The following is a 17,728-nucleotide window of genomic DNA, read 5'->3' on the forward strand; positions in this document are numbered from 1 at the left end:
GTACCTTCATTAAATCATTTTATTTCCATTTAGGTAAATTTCGAAGACAAAATTTTCTTTAAGGAGGGGAGAATTGTAACACCCTAGTTTTCTCCAAATTTGAAACCCTAAAATTTGGAAAAATTATACAAATCCCAAAATTAGACCTAGAGATTAAATTGGAAATTTAAAAAACTTTGGTGATCATTTTGTAAAAGAATTAAAAATTTTGCCATTTTTAGAAACCCTAGAGAGTAGACGGACCAATCTTATGATTTACCCATTTTTCTTTAAATCACAACTCTAGCTTTTTGTTTAAAACCATGCGCGGTCGTCTCCCTTCTTTATTTTTCACGAACAACGTCGCTCCTTCTCTATTTTTTTCTTTTTTTGTTTTGTTCTTATGGTTATCGTATCTTACCCTTCTCTCGCTGTCTTTGTCTCGCTTCAAGGTAAGGTCAACGACAGTCCTTCACTTTGTGTCGTTCAAATGTGATTCATTTTTTTTCGTTCTTTTGTTGTGTGATCACTTTCGGATACTCGATAATGAAAATTAGGACTCTTTCGTTACCGTTCCATGATCGTTCTAGGTTGATTGCATCATTAGAGTACCATTTGGGAGTGGCCATACAGTCGTTTGGAGCCTTAATCACCATTATCGCTCCTTCACAACCGTCAAATAACACCCTGGTGCAGTTGGACAGCACCCTTGTGCAGCTGGGCAGCACCCTGGGCGGTCTAGTACGCCTGGACAACACCGTAGGTCGTCTCTAACGCCCCTTCGGTGCCTAACTGAGTTGCCATCATTCGAATCATGACTTCCATCGCCAATTCCCTCATTTTGAACAGGAAATTATTCTAATATTGTTTATTTGTTACTTTAGTCTGAAAATCGTTGAATTAAGAATTTAATGCGAACGTCGTAATTTTGCAGGAAACATCGACTCAGAAATGAATTATCGTCTTCTCCGTCGTTACTAACTCATTTTGAACCACCTCAAGTTATAATAACTGATAATATGTATTAGTAAAAAAATTAGTAATTCGATTTAATTTTGTTACTTTCGATAGTATGGTAAATTAGGAATTGATTTGATTCAACCCATTGATAGAGCTAGCCGTGGGAATCGTTGGTTGCCTTTAGAATATTTTGTCTAGGCGTGTCTTTGCTCAGTGCTAAATTCTCTATGTCGTTTTGATTGGTTGTCTTGGTTGTTGTTAACATAAGAGTATGTCATTGATTTGTGATTATTGATTGTCTGGTATTTATTTGGAAAATACCATGTGAAATATGTTGATATGTCAGACTCAAAATATATGAGATGCATTTGAATTATTTGTGTATGCAGTTATTACATTTGGATCATATTAATATTATGATATGTGTTATTCGGATATGCGTTATTCGGATATAAATGTTATTCGGATATATGCTATTGGGATATGTATGTCATTCTACATGTCATTTTGGGACGGATTCTGATAGGGAAAGTTCAGTGCATTCACTCGATGGAGTGAATGTCAATTTCGGATTCTACTGCCTCTGCCTTTGTGGTAGACCCCACTTTTTATGGTGTGTTTAATTGTATATAGTGTGGTTATGGGGAACCCACTCTTCGGATGGTGTGACAAGAGTACAAGTGGGCGTATGAGCATCTACATAACATTCAAATATTTGGATATCACTGCTGATTCGATCTATGATTAATATTGGTTGATTTGGATTATACTATGACATGTGTTTGTTTGCACTTTAGAAACACTAAGCTTTATATCTTATTCCCTCATAGTTTATTTCTTCCAGATTTTTTACTCTAGGAGATTCATTATTTGGAGAATCTCAAACGACATTCAGAATAAAACTTTATTCAATATTAATTTTTTAAAGACTTTTATTTATCAAACTTTAATTACAATATTTTGAGGTTTATTTTATTACTTGTATTTGGAAGTTTGGATAATATTACAATTTTGGAATGTTATGCCTGTTTTAAATATTATTTTTCATATTGGGTTTTCTTGAACTTCTATTACTTAATATTTATTGTATTTGAAATTGAAAATGAACCCAAGCTTTAAATAGTTGTTTTAAAGTTTTAAATCAAAAGTGGTTACGTGAGGGATAAGTTTTAATACGACTTTCAAAAATGGTTACGTGAGGGATAAGTCTTAATACGACTTTCCAAATTCGACCTAATTCCTTCTACGTTGGATTCCGGGGTTATTCCTGGCTTTCAACAAGCACATTGGCCATTCATTAGTTCTCATAGCTAAACTTTGGGGGATCTATGAAGGGTTAAAACTTTCTTGGGAACATGGCTTCCAACGCTTGACCATTTACACTGATAGTGAAGATGCTCACCGTTCACTATCTCCTCCGTTAGCCTCTAGTCCTTTTGCTCTGGTGTGAGAGATTGCTGATTTTTACACCAAAGCCTGGTACATCAAGTTTTCAAAATTTTACAGAGAAACAAATGCTGTAGCTGATTTCCTTGCCAAAATGAACACATCCCCAGATGGCTCAATAACAGTCGTCTCCCCGTTTCCTTTCGAGCTGATTAGTATTTTAAAAAGAGACATTGATGGTCCTCATAGCCGCGTGTAAGACACTAATGCAATCGTTTAACATCTTTTCCACTCAAAAAAAAAAAAAAATTAATCCCTTATGTTATTAGTTTGTTTCATTTTGGAGTTTTAATCTCGACTGTTAATTGTCTTAATCAATTAATGAAAGTTTGAATTGATAACTAAAAATAGGATAAACCACACGAATGATCCTTTATAGTTTCAGTTTGTTTGATTTTGGTCACTGATTAAAAAAGAGCGCTTTTGGTTCCTTCTATAATCAATTTGTTCAATTTTATTCTCTCGACCTTAATTCTCGTTAATTAATTAACTTAAAGCTTAGATGTCAGTTAAAAAAATTAAAAACACATACACACGTAACTTATTCTTATTTAACTAACAAAAGAGGATAAAAGAAATCAAAAGCACTTCCAGGTTCCAACACAAACCAAGCAAAACCCAGAAACAAACAGTCCAAAAAAAACAAATTCAATTTTAAGCACTTTGAACATCTCGACAATAAAGGCAGAACATCTCGTGGGTTTTTGAAAGCTGAGAAGGGCTTGGACGCACAATTGACTTGGTATTATCAGCTATTTTTTAGGAGTAGTTTTGTTTACGAAAAAGATTATTATGAGAGGAATAATCTTTTTCGGAATCACATATTCATATTTGATTTAAGAACATTTCTTTAAGGATGTAATAAAGTGTTTCTTGCAATGCTATTTTTTGGGTGCTTTCTCAAGAATGTCATTCCCATCTCTTCCTTAGATATTTAACAATTCTCATCATTTTAGATAAAAATACTCATAAAATAAAATAATTATTTAAAAAATCATTCATCAATTTATTCTTTAAACCATAAGTTATCAAAATTATGATAAATGCTCTAGGCTCTCAAGAAAGAATTTCAGTCCACTGCTCCCTCATATGTTAAAATGTTATGATACTAAATCATAATTTTATATATAGAAGTTTGATAATTAATACAAATAATTACTTTAAAAATTTGCTAATATGATGCATACAATAAAAGATTTTTTTATATTACATTTTTTATATTTTATATTAATTTTATCAAATAATTTGATATGATATTTCATTATACAACTTACACATGTAACATGAATAAAATAAAAAAGTGTAGCACTTAAAACATACTTAACCGATATACGTGAAAAAAATAGAAAAATGTGTAGCACTTAACACATACTTACACTGGTGTATATACATCTTTCAATATTTTGATATTTAAAAATAAACACATAATTATATTGGTGTAAGTATGTTTCTATATTTTCAAATAAATAAAAAATAAAAAATAAAAATATATATATTAAATTATTTGTGTACAAATTGTATTAAAAATATATAAACAAAATAATAAAAAATTATATTTTCTTTAAATTTTCATGTAAATATTTGAATTTTAGTATTGAGAATTTAACTTGTTAAAAAAATCTCAATGACACTTTGCTAAAACATACATTTTTCTTATCTAATATTCCTTTAACTAAACACTATACTCTTATATTCATGTCAAACAAACCAAAAAAAAAAGATAATACACCATTCTCAGAATGTGTTAAATAATATAACATTTCGATAACCTTATTCCTAATGATTGGCTTACATTTCGTGAATCAAATAACCTCTTAAAATAAAACCAATGAGCAGTGATAACTCTCCAGAAATAGACATTATTCAGGACCTTTTTAGTTATGTTTAGCTTGAACTTTAGCATCTTTAGGATCATTTTAGGTTTATTTTACATCATTTGCATATTAGGAGTAAATGATTGGTTCTTGGGCTGAATTTGATGTTTTTGATGCAAAATGCTATCTTGATGATGTGACAATGTTTGATGTTGTAGGGATTGCTGTGAGCCGATGTTAGAATAGATTGTTGAGTCGATTCTACAACAATTGGTGACTTAGCAGGCAATTATAGAATTTTTTTGGAATCAAACAACAATAGATTGCAACTGTTAAATGGATGAAAACAAAATGATATTTTTCTTATTGGAGATGTTTTAACCTTTGTGGATTATAAAAATTGCCACGCTTCACACTTTTGACACATTTCTTCAACCTTTCTTCATCTCCATTTTATTTTCTTCTTTCCTCCACCAGCTATGGAGGCTTTAATCCTTTGGGGTGAGTAACGTTTGGAGGTGGAGCAGCGGTAGCCATGACAACAATGGCCAGTGATCGAATTGGGCATATTTTTAGCAAGTTAGAATCGAATTGTAAAGGGAGATTTTATTTGTTTAAGATGAAATACTCTTACATTATGTTGAGATGTTAAACTTGGATATTATATTTAAATATATTTGATGAATTTCATGTTTATTTGCTTTACCTTAGTAGCATTGATTGGTGTTGCTTCGAGAGACGTACTACATTTTGCATAGCATCAACGTCTATGAGAGCAACATTTAGCATGAAAGAGATTTTGCTTACTATTTTGTCGTACATTTTAGTAAGCTTGTTTATATTGCTACAAATATATATTTTGTCTTTGTAAGTTGTTTGGTTAATACCTTCAAAATAAGTGTAACCTGCTAGGTTAAAGCAAGATATATATCCATCGTGTTGTTACAACATTGTTAATTGTATGTTGATTTTTTACATCTCATAATCATTTGCTTGAATAGATCCATAGCTCCATGCATATTTGTTGTAATCCCTTCCACTTTATTTTGTTTTTCAATAACTTTGTTATAACATTATTCACAACAACATCTATATACATTTTAAACTTTGTTATCAACAAAACTGATTGTAATAACCGGTCTCTGTGGACTCGACATCCGACACACTTGTTGTGTCTACTTTTACTAATTGAATATGATACGTGCACTTGCGTTAAATGCTATAGCAATATTCGTAGCGTTATGCTTTTTACTCCATTAGCAGGGACTGGTGTTATTACTTTTAGAGTTGTTTTCTTTGTTTTTACTAAATTTGTTTTACTTTCTTTGTGTAGGTAGATTTAGTGTAGCATTGTTGATGCATGACATATAGCAATAAATAAGAATTAGAACTATTTGATCCAGAAATCGAGCAAGCTATCCATCGAAAGTGGCAATAACCTCAACAAGAAGCAAGCATGGCCTACTATGGTGCTTTGTTTTTACAAAATATTCTGACGTCGTAGAATTATTACAACATATATGATCGCAATAGGCCTATAAGAGAGCATGTTGTGCCGACATTAGATGAACTCAGTCTTGGCCTTGTGCAACCTACTATCTATGCTGCATAGTTTGAGTTAAAACTACTGATGTTCCAAATGTTCCAATCGATGAGATAGTACAGTAGGAAGTTTATTAAGGATCCAAGAGGACACATACGAGCATTCATGGAAGTATGCATTCTTTTGTTCAGTAAGAAGTTACCGAGGATGTTTTGAAGCTGAAATTATTTTCCTACTATCTTTGCGACAAACTAAGACATGGCTTAACTCATTACCACATGGAGCTATAGCATTGTGGAATGAAATTGCCCAAAAGTTATAGTTGCAATTCTATTCTCCCAAAATGAATTTTAGACTGAGGAATGATATTATATGATTCATGCTATTTGATGATACGTAAAATGCTGTAGTAATCACACATGTTTGTGTATCATGTCAAGTAACAAAGTGGATACACAAAGTGTATCGGATGTCGAATCCATAGATAGGATTTTATTACCAAAGTTATATAAAAAGTATTCAAGTGGAATGGAATAGGAAACAAGCTAGCAAATAAAGGTAAAAGCAGGTGTAAAGATACCAGGCAGTGCTACAACATCAATAAGAGCAACAGGTCAAGGATTGAATCTATTGAAAAAAATATTTGGTAACTTCCATTATGATTATGCTATTAACTATATGTTTATGCATCTAAATGTGATTAATAATGTTTAATATACATAAATAAATTGTAATTGACTTAAGTGATTAAACTATTAACAACGTTAGACCTTGGACAACATATATCTCACATGCAAGCTTTTTTTTTCCAGCAAACAAAAGCTAATAAAAGTAAAACATCTATTAATGATTTTTATCTCTAAATATCATTAATAAACATCAACGAATACAATTATATTTCTACATTTATCTTTGAAAGTCTAGGAGCACATAAAATAAAGTCAAAGCATAATGCGTAAGAAAAGTCACAAATGGCTAAGTTCTTAACCAAATATCATCCCAAGAAATTAGGTACATTCAAATCTACTTGCTACTTCTTTATCTCAGAAAAAGAGCAAGAGTATAAAAGAAATCTGCTTGACCGTTGATGATACTCAGCAAAGCTCCCAAGATGCTATAGCGCTCCCTAACAATGGACTTAAGCTATCATGGCTAATTGAGTGGAGAATATATATGGAGGTAAAAATTCTTCTCTTTTCCCAAATGAGGTAAAGTACTCTCCAATTTATAGGCTAAGGATTTCGTCATTCAACCAATCGTTTTCATCCACGTTTCAGGCTATTTCTTTTCTATTTGATAGTTGCTCCCTTCCATCTGTCCCTTTTAGAAGGTTCCCATAACCACCAGGTGAGTTATCGATTACTACGACCTCTATATAGCATCATTTGTAGCTTCAAGTAACGCTACAACATTATTGTATCTTTTTTCAGCAATAAAACCACAATTAGCCCCAAGCATCCCAACTAATGCCTATTATGCAAATGATGCAAATGATCCTAATATGCTCCTAATGATGCTAAATTCCAAACTCAACCTAGGTAAAAGGATCCTAAAAGATAACTCTTTCAGAGAGTTATCAGACCCCCCAAACCTAAGTATTTGCTTGCGCTTAAGAAGCAACATGCATGAAGCTAACAATATTGCCACAAATTAATATCATAAAACTAACAAAACTGATATGATATGATAACCCTTTGAAATAGTTATCAGACCTCCAAAACCTAAGTATTTGCTTGTGCTCAAGAAGCAACATGCATGAAGCTAACAATAATGCCACAGATTAATATCATAAAACAAACAGATTTTTAATTTCCTTTTTCAACCCTCAAAACTGATATGATCCCGATTGTGTGATTACCGAATCATATGTAATGTTTCCCCGATCATGGTTCTAGTAAGTGGTGGAACTTGAATACTTGAAATCTGAAAGTGAAACTTGTAAAACTAATATGAAAAAATATCTATATATAAAAAGAGATGAATAAATAAGTGATAATATGATGGTTGTTGTGAATAGGATGCGTTGGTTATATGAAAAGAAAGATGTTGAAATTAAGGGATGAAATACGCATGGAATATGTAGGAATATATGCTATGCAACTATGATTACTCATGCAAATTTATTCAAAACAAAATCATGCAAATGAACGATAACATATGATAATCAATCATCTCCTAATATTTAAAAGCATTCTTATGACAATGTAATGAATAAATAAGTAAATAGAAGATGAAGTAAGGTAGAACTCCCTTAGAGTGAGCCTTAATGATCTTCCATGGTGTGATCCAACAATAGAGAAAATTGGTGCTGATCAGGATCACATCATTCCCTCCCTCTTTAAAGTGATTTGTCTCCAAATCGTGTCTTGCTACAAACGGGTACAATTTTGATTTCCTTTGGGCAGAGAACTCTTTCACACTCATCTTGCACCAAAACCAGTCTCCTGGATCAAGTTCTGCTCGATTGTTAATCTTACTTCCATATTATTTATTCAGCAAAATAGAAGACATATTTTATTTCGTTTTTAGCAAACATCTTATTGATCGTAGGTTGCATTAAAATACGCCTCCTAATCATTTCTTCTCCCAAAAAGGCACATGTCCTCTAAGAACCTCTCTTGGTAACATTTATTAGTGTAAGGATTTGTCTTTTGAACTTCTCCTTTAAAATTATCACGACCCTTCACCTTTGTAATTCTACGAATGGTTTCCTTTGAGTGAATGGACTGCCCTCGTTCCAGTTGATTCTAACAATTATGGGTGAGTTATGCATAGTCAGAAAAAGCTTTGAGTCATATTCTTTCCATAAACCTTCCAATAATGATTTAGAATCAAATTAATGTCATTTGATTTGAAACTCCCCTAATTGGGCTTATTTAGGCTTTTTCGAGGGCTTGTCACAGTGGGGCGGAGGTGCTCGGTACCTTGGTCTTGATTGAGCTCTTATGCTTCTAGCTAGTTAATGTTGAAGTGGCCATAACCACAACAGCATCGGGAACAAAAGTAATCGATGCTGCAACAACATCTTTAGCCTTTGGTGCAGGGCTTGGATCTTTTTCTCTTCTAGGGGTTCCTTAGCGCCACCAACTTTCTCAGCAGAAGATTTCTTAGGTGGAGTAGGTGTAGTAGCTTTCTCAACTTCTTTAATAACATTGCCGATGTTGTGATCAACATCCAAATCGTGCTCAGAAGCAGTTACATCATTTTCATAACAATATCCTCATTTAAATGCAACAATTGTTGTGCAACTTGTTTGTCCGAGCTTTCCTTCAAGTTCAAACTTTCTTCTTTCTCTTAATGGTTTTTGTGTTCTTCATACTCTTCCTCAACTTTGAAGTTCTCAGAATCGACAGTAAGAATCTCAGTAGATTCCACCGAATCAGCCACATTATCTTCTATCTCATCATTATCCTCTATCTCATCATTATCCTCGGCATCAATGTCCTCTTCCACGTCGGCTTTTTCTATATCCGTATCTAGAACATTTTCATTCTCCTCTTCCTCGCCTTCAGTACTGGCAGAACTAGCTGCAATATCGGGCATTATTGGTGGAGCTAAATCATCCAAGATGGATGGTGGGAAGGTAGGAAATGGGATTTCTGATTTCTTGAATGGTTTGGTTATTATTTTCTGAAATGCCTTGTCACGCTCGTGGGCATATTGCTAGTACTTGACTTGGGCATTGTGCATATGAGGTTAATTTTGCAAGACGTGACTTAGCATTGTCATGAAACTATCCTGCTTGGCTTGTACTGATGATACAACATTTTGCAGCTCCAATATAGCAGGACTTGCATGCGACATAGGTGTTTGTGTAGGACCAGGAGCAGCGGGACCTTCAGTTGTGTCCTCACCACGATGGTATGTTTCTAACCTTTTATGCAGTATTGTGTGCTTCATAGATACAAGCGTGGTAGCAATACGGTTCTCAAATGTCGAATAAGAAGACAAAGTAGGCACTCGTGCTTGTTTGCACAGTGAGGTGATTAGAGAGGGGAAAAACAAATAACCAATAATCTTTTGGCCATAAGCATATAATTTAGTAGATATAATTTTCCCGACATCAATATGATGACCACACAAAATAGAGTGCAAAAGTAAAACCCTGTCCTTAGTGATTGCTGAATACTACATTGTGGGCATTAAACGAGTTCTAAGGAAGGTAAACTATGCCCTTGCTGCTTTGTTCAGGTTCCGCCTTTTCATGGTATACACTCTGGTTGTTGATTTGTCCCATGATTTTCTAGGTAGACAAACATAAACTCCAACTTGCTCTAGTTCAGTAAGGTGAGATTTTTGACAAATGTTGTGTGTTCACATTCAGCATCGTTAATGCTAAGCAGTATGTTGAATTGTTTCACCAACCAATGCATCATTTTCTCATAAAGAAAACTAATGGATTTTTCTCATCTGTAAGATTACAGTAAAACTTCCAAATGAGCTATTGAACAATCTCGTTGGGATGAGTACAGAATGTTTCCCAGTTGAGCCTAGCGATGGTGTCAGTTATATACTCAAAGGCATGCGGTTTAACGAATGAAGACAAATCAGAACTCTGCTCGTAGTAGAACTCGCGATCAGATAATTATATATTGTATCTCTGCTGTTGCTCAGCTTTCATGAATCACATAGGTCCATCACTATAAATGGCCAACGACTGAACATGGTGCTCTTTTGGTGGTTGAGTTGGTGGTCAACGGGAACGCTTGGCAATCTTCTTAGGCACCATGATCGAAGGTTTGTTGATGAAGGAAGGTGAACAATGAAAGAAAGAAGAGAAAGAAAGAAAAGAACTTAAAGCTTTGGGGATTTTTAGGAAAGTAACGACTGAAGGTAGTAGGAAAAATAAATGAACTGTTAGGGTTTAGGGCGTATTAAATATAGCGTGTAGAGATAAAAATATGAAATTTCATTTTGAATTTTAAATGGTCGGGTGAAAGAGATAAGGGTGAAATTTAAATGGAAGGTTGTGATTAGAGGAAGTGGACAGTGGTGATGGGATGGTTAAAAAGTGGAACATAGCTCACAGTTACCTTTTCACCATTTAAAATTTAACTGCCCATCTACCTAATACTGTCAGCGTTAAATGTAGCATTGGATACACAACGTAGCTTATATTGTTGGGAAGTATATGCAAAAGAATAGGGAAATAACAAGCAAAGCTATAGCAAAAAACTGTAAAAACAAAATTTAAAATTAAACAAAATAATGTCAAAGATGACTTATTAAATATTAAAAAGACAATTAAAAAGAGGAAGGTACGCTTAGTGTGATAGATGCAATGCGATGGCTTTGTTGATTATTATAGGGATTCAAACGTTGCCCATTTCTTTTTAATGTTCTTCCATCCACCAAATTCCTTAACATCACAGCATCGTATGGAAAAGCTTCAAGAATTTCGAATGAACCAGACCTCCTAGACTGAAGCTTCCCAGGAAATAGCTTTAGTCAAGACTTGAATAACAAGACATGTTGTCCAACATTAAATTGCCTTGGAAAAAATATGTTTGTCATGCCATTTCTTAATATTGTCTTTGTAAATTATAGCACTCTCATAAGCATTATTCCTAAGCTCTTCTAGCTCATTGAGGTCCAACAACCGTTTCTCACCAATAACATCCAAATTAAAATTTAGCTTCTTTAAAGCTCATAGGTTTTGTGCTCTAGCTCCACGGGTAAATGAAAAGCTTTTCCATATACAAGGCGATAAGAAGACATGGCTAGTGGAGTTTTATAAGTTATCTGATAAGCTCATAATGCTTCATCAAGACATAGAGACCAGTCTTTCCTTGAAGGACTGACAATCTTTTCAAGAATTTATTTGATCTCTTGGTTTCAAACTTCAACTTGACATTTAGTTTGTGGGTGGTATGCTTGATCAATTCTATGTTTTACTCCACATCGGTTCAATGCATTAACCACATGTTTCTAATAAACTGAGAACCTTCATCACTGATAAATACTCGGGGTGTTCTAAAACGAGTAAAAATGTTTTTATAGAAGAACCTTGAGACTGTCTTAGCATAGTTGTCGGACAATGCTACAGCTTCAACCCACTTGGAGACATACTCAACGACTAAGATGAAAAAGTTCCACATGATGTGGGATATGGTCCCATGAAACTTAATCCCAATACATAAAATAATTCAATATCTAGAATAAACTACATTGGCATTCGTTACGACGAGAGATGCTACAAGTTCGTTGGCATCAGTCACATTGCTTGACAAAATTATTGACATCCTTGAACATTTAAGGCCAATAGTAACCACATTGTAAGGGTTTTGCTATTGTCCTCATACCTCCAAAATGACCACAATAAGATGCACTGTGTCAATGATGCATAATGTTTGTTGTTCATATTTAGAGACACATCTTCATAGAATTTGGTCATTGCATTGTTTGAAACGACACAATTCCTCCCAACGATATACTTGGAAATCTCTTATGATTTTTTCTACCTTAATCATTATGGTAAGGTAGCAACAAATCACTTACTAAATAATTGACAAAGTTCGTATACCAAGGAAAAATCTCAACTAAAAGTAAACTCTCATCGGGAAAAGTGTATTGAATTGCTAGTACCTTGCCATCTTCACTGCCAACTTTCAAGTGTGGTAAATCATAAACCACTTGGTTCTCGGGTCTTTTCTTATCTCTAATTCCAATGTCAAATTATTGAAGTAACAACGCCCATTTCATTAATTGTGGCTTAGTGTCTTTCTTGTCAAACGATTGCTTCAAAGTCGAATGGTTAGTGTAGACAATGCCATTAGTTCCAACGAGATAATATCAAAACTTGTCAAAAGTAAACACCAAAATTAATAGTTCATTCTCAGTTGTTGTGTAGTTTATCAGATAAACATTCATCATCCGAATAACATAATGTATAGCATGGAAAACCTTTTCTTTCCTTCGCCCCAACACTTCTCCAATAGTTTGACCACTAGCATCATACATAAACTCAAATGGACGACTCTAATCTGGTGCTACTACTATAGGAGCAATAACTAGTTTAAGTTTGATTGTTTCAAACAGCTTCAGTACTTCACTATCAATTACGATTTTCTTATTTTGCTCCAGTGATGAACATAATAGTCTAGTAATTTGAGAAAAGTTCTTGATAAATCTTCGATAAAAGCTAGTGTGTAATAGTGAAACTTCTTACTGACTTCATACTAGTAGGACGTGGTAGATTCTCAATAACTTCCACTTTAACCTTGTCTAATTTAATTTCGCGGCTAAAGATGCAATGCCTTAGCACTATACTCTCAGTAACATGATATTACATTTCTACCAATTCAAAACCAAATCAGTTTCTTCATATCATTTCAAGATAAAGGCCAAATGATTGAGGCAGTGCTCAAAATCTTGCACAAAAATAGAAAAGTCATCCATAAGTGCCTTCAAGTAGTCTTCAATCATGTCAGACATGCATCATTGGAATATTACTAGAGCATTGCACAAATAAAACAACATACATCGAAAAGAAAATGTACTATATGGGTAAGTAAAAGTTGTCTTCTCTTGATCTTCAAGAGTTATAGCTATTTAGTTAAAGCTACTATACCCATCCAAGAAATAACAAAAAGCTTTTCTGGCGAGACGATCAAGCATTTTATCTATAAATGGCAACATATAGTGATATTTCCTAGTAGCCTTGTTGAGCATCCTATAGTCCATACATATTATCGAACCAGTGGTTGTCCTTGTTGGCACTAACTCGTTATTGTCATTTGTCACCAAAATAATGTTTCCTTTTTTAGAACACATTGTATAGGGCTTACCCAGTTACTGTCTGATATTGGGTATATAACGTCAACATCTAACCATTTACTTATCTCCTTTTGAACATCTTCTTTCATGATCAGATTTAACGTTCACTGTTGCTTAATAGAACTACGATTATGGTTTTCCAGCAAGATTTTATGCATACTGAATGCAAGACTAATGCCTTTGATATCAGCGATGGTCCAAGCAATAATCTGCTTGTGCTATTTCAGAACAGTAATCAGTCTATCATCCTGCGATGCTTAGAGCGTTGTGGTAACAATAACATGAAAAGTCTTATTATCTTTAAGGTCTTCATACTTCAAATGCTTAGGCATATGCTTCGATTCTAGTGTGGGTGGCTCTTCATTTGAAGTTTTAAGAGTTTGACTAGGTCGATCCAGAAGTTCCAATGACTCAAAACGCTGCATATAATTGCCTTTAGCCTCTTCATCCTCAGTAATCTCCTCAATTGTTACAAAATTACTGGAAACATTTTTCATATCGTGGCATTCATTCCAATGCTCATGTGCAAACACAACAATAATATCAACCTCATAACATTACGTATTAATATCAACATATAAAACATTATTCAAGGAATTAAAAGTAATTTTTTTTATTATTCAAACGCATCGTGAGCTCACCTTTTTCAACATCTATTAATGCATGGCCAGTGAAAAGGAATGGTCAATCGAGTATGATGGAAACATCCTTGTGGGCTTTTTAATCTAAAATGATGAAATAGGTTGGAAAAATGAACTTTTCTACTTGAACCATCATATTCTCTTAGGATGCACGATGGATCGATCAACAAGTTGCAAAGTGAAAGTAATAAGTCTTGCTTCTATACTCTCAACTTTCCTAAAAATTAAAAATGGCATTAAGTTAATGCTAGCACCTAAGTCAGATAATGTTTTTCCTATAAATTGATCACTAATAATGTAAGGAATAGTGGACCTCCTTGGATCTATGAGTTTTGGTGGTAATCGAGTTGTGGCCATATCACTACATCACTCAATAAATGATAATTCTCTAAAAGGGTTATCGTTAGTAGCTTTTTTCACCCAGTTCTAGTTTGAACATGAGCATTTTAGGAGAATTTTAAGATTATATTTGCTTAATTTTATACATTTTTACATGTTAGGAACTTTATGGGTTGCCAAGGGCTAAATTTGATTTATGCTGTTGTAAATTGTTACACTGATGCCATAGCGTTACAGGAAATACTGAGCGGATGTTGCAGTAGTTGATGAAGCTCCATATGGTTGGAAGAATCTTTTGGATGGGATAGTTGGCTTGGGCAGGTGTCAATGGGCTAGTTATCATCTGAGACATGGAAGCTTCTTTTTGGGAGATGAAAATCTCATCAAATTTATAAAAGGGGAGTACTTGCATGATAAAAAGTGTGATGATTAAGAGCAATTCAGAGTACCAAATTTCCACGTTCAATCTTCGTATGCCATGGAGGCCTAAGCCCCTTATCAGGGATTGATGCAGTACAAAGAAAGCTTGCTGAGTAACATTGACAGTCAGCGGATCACCATTCAAGGCCTTTTATTGAGAGAGAGAGTGATTTTAATGTTTTAAACTCTTTATGGATAATATTGTGGATTGTTTATTTTATGTTTACTTTGATACTTAGTTTATAAGCTTGGTACTTTATGATTGTGAGTAAAAATACTTATGATTAAATATATAGTACTTTCGATTATTTTTAGAAATAGATTTGGTTGATCTACTATATACATTTGAAGGCATTGGTGTTGCTAGGTAGTATAATGTGTGCTGAAAAGCATGCAATCAATTAGTTGGCGTTGTTAACATTTTGAGCCTTTAATTAATGAAAGTAGTTAAAGAAGTTCAAAAAGGTCTTAATCATTGTTGATTGCATAAAATTGGTATGCATTGTTTACATAAGATTTGATGTGCACAATATTTCCTCTATCGATTTGATAGTTGACCTTGTGCTTTCTGGACTGTTGTGGCATGAACTGGTGTTTTCCCTATTGATTTGACTATATTTCATTAAGCATCTTTTTACTCGATACTTTTTTATGTTTACAAACTATAATGATAACACCTTGCACTTGTGGGTTCGACATCCATAGCATTCATTTTCTACAACTTTATTACTTGGTTTACGATACGTGTAATTGCTAAATCATTTTCGTAGAATCAAGTTTTTGGCGCCATTATTGGGGAGCATCGATTTGATTTAGGGTTATATTTATTTTTCTTACTTTTTTGTTTTCTTTTGTAGCTAGTTTTAGTTTTTTCTTTTACTAGTGTATGCCTCGTAGTGACGAAGAATTAGATCCATTAAATATAGAGATTAAAAGTAATTTTAGGAGACATCACCGTGAAGCTATCCAGAATAGAGAAAATAAGGCTAGACGAGGGAATGGTATTTTATCTCCGCTACAGAATGGACAGAATGACGAGTTGCCAATTAGCATTGGTGCTGGGCAACCATATTAAGATTTGGATGTCGTAATCACCCTATTTGTGAGCATGTGGTGATAACATTGGATTATTTGTATCCAGGCTTTGTGAGGCCAGTGATTAAAGCTGTGAATTTTCAGCTAAAGTCGATTATGTTATAAATGCTACAATCTATGGGCGAGTATGGAGGATCTGTTGTTGAAGATCCTAGGGCTCATTTGAGAGCGTTCATGGAGGTTTGTGATTCTTTTATTCAGCAAGGTGTTTTAGAGAAGGCACTGAAGCTGAAGCTATTTCTTTATTTGCTATACAATATTGGAATTGTTAGCGCATAAATTCTTGTTGCAATTCAACTCGCTGAACACGAATGCCAAACTTGAAAATTATTTAACTTCATTTAAGCAAATGGATGATGAAAGCTTGTATGAAACATGAGAAAGATTTAAGGAATTGTTGTGGAAATGTCTTATGCGTGGAATTCCTTATTGGACTCAAATGAAGATGTTTTATAATGGGTTAAACATACACACTCCTATAGTGGTTGATGTTTCAACAAATTGAGCTTCACTGGATAAGACATACAATGAAGCATATGACATCTTGGAAATGATCTCCACTAATGATTTCCAATACCCTAATATAAGAAATAAGTTTGGTAGACGTAATATTGTAGCAATAGATTATGAAGCTTTCAAATCTATGGCATCTCAGATTTCAACATTGACGGAAATGGTGAAAAATAGAAAAAACCAGGAGAAATGTATGAAGTTAAAGTTGTATCTCTCATCACTTGTGTTTATTGTGGCGATGATCACAATTTTGATGAATGCCCCCAAAATTCAGAGTCTATCTATGTGAGAAAATATCAAATGAATGATAATGCTTTTGGTAACACAAACAATACAAATTTTAGAAATAATCGCAATCTTTCTTGGGGAAGTCATAATGTTGCCAATCTATAGCATCAGTAGTATCAACAACAACATTATAATCATCAGAACCAAATGCCACAACCACAGGCACAACATCCTATTGCTCAACCACGACAAAGATAGAATTATCAAGGTCAATATTTAACTGAACATTCAACTTTATCATCTTTTGAGGCTTTAATGAAAATGTATATGGAGAGCCAATCAACCTCGTTAAGGGCTCTAGAAAATCAGATGGGACAAATGGCTAATGATCTAAATATTCAGTTGTAAGGAACGTTGCCCAGTAATACCAAGAATCCAAAGCAAAACGGTAAAGAGCAATGTAAAACCATAACTACAAGAAGTGGAATTCATATTGGAGAGCTAGTTGAATAACTTAGGAAAAAAGATGAGGAAGTTCTTAAGCATGGCAAAGGAAATAGCAAAAAAGTTGAGCCCGAACCACCTGTGAGTCATTCCACAGCACCAGATGCAGGATAATGTAGTAATTCAGAATCATTAACGATAGCAACCCCTGCTATATCTGAAGTTCCACCAAATTCTATGCCTCAACAACAACAATAAAAAATAGCTCCACCATTTCCACATCGCTTCAAAAAGATAAAAGAAGATAAGCAATACAAGCCCTTATTAATTTCCTTTGGCAACTCACAATTAACATTCCATTGATTGTTGCTTTAGAGTAAAACCTGAACTACTTCAAATTCATGAAGGAAGTTTTTTAGAATAAAATGAGACTTGGTGAGTTTGAGTTTGTCGCTTTTACCGAAGGCTGTAACGCTATGGCTACTGTAGACACACTTTTTATGACCGAAATAAATAAATATATTTATATT

At 33.9% G+C, this 17,728-nt stretch overlaps 1 non-coding gene across 1 annotated transcript; it reads right to left on the reverse strand.

The window, feature by feature from the left end:
* Positions 1-16,329: 16,329 nt before the first annotated feature.
* Positions 16,330-16,436, reverse strand: LOC120156025. The gene has a single exon (XR_005519031.1). It is a non-coding gene; the product is annotated as a small nucleolar RNA R71 (small nucleolar RNA).
* Between the last annotated feature and the right edge of the window lie 1,292 nt (positions 16,437-17,728).

Source organism: Hibiscus syriacus, unplaced genomic scaffold, assembly GCF_006381635.1.
Source record: "Hibiscus syriacus cultivar Baekdansim isolate YM2019G1 unplaced genomic scaffold, ASM638163v2 tig00111210_pilon, whole genome shotgun sequence".
Lineage (NCBI taxonomy): Eukaryota > Viridiplantae > Streptophyta > Magnoliopsida > Malvales > Malvaceae > Hibiscus > Hibiscus syriacus.